Here is a 202-nt window from a genome sequence, read left to right on the forward strand (position 1 = left end):
GAAGCAGACTGAAGACAGCTTAAACCTGACCAAGTCACTAGCTGCTAAAGTCCTTCCCAAGAAGAAGTCCAAGAAAACGGTGAATCTTGTACAATCCCAAGCTAGACTTCTTTCGATTGCTGAAGCTGAATGCAAGAAGAAGCTAAAGCTGGAGGATAAGGATAAGCAATGGAGCGAAGCAAAACTGAAAAAGAGACTCAGT

Source organism: Cynara cardunculus (assembly GCF_001531365.2).
Source record: "Cynara cardunculus var. scolymus isolate 2C chromosome LG 1, CcrdV1, whole genome shotgun sequence".
Lineage (NCBI taxonomy): Eukaryota > Viridiplantae > Streptophyta > Magnoliopsida > Asterales > Asteraceae > Cynara > Cynara cardunculus.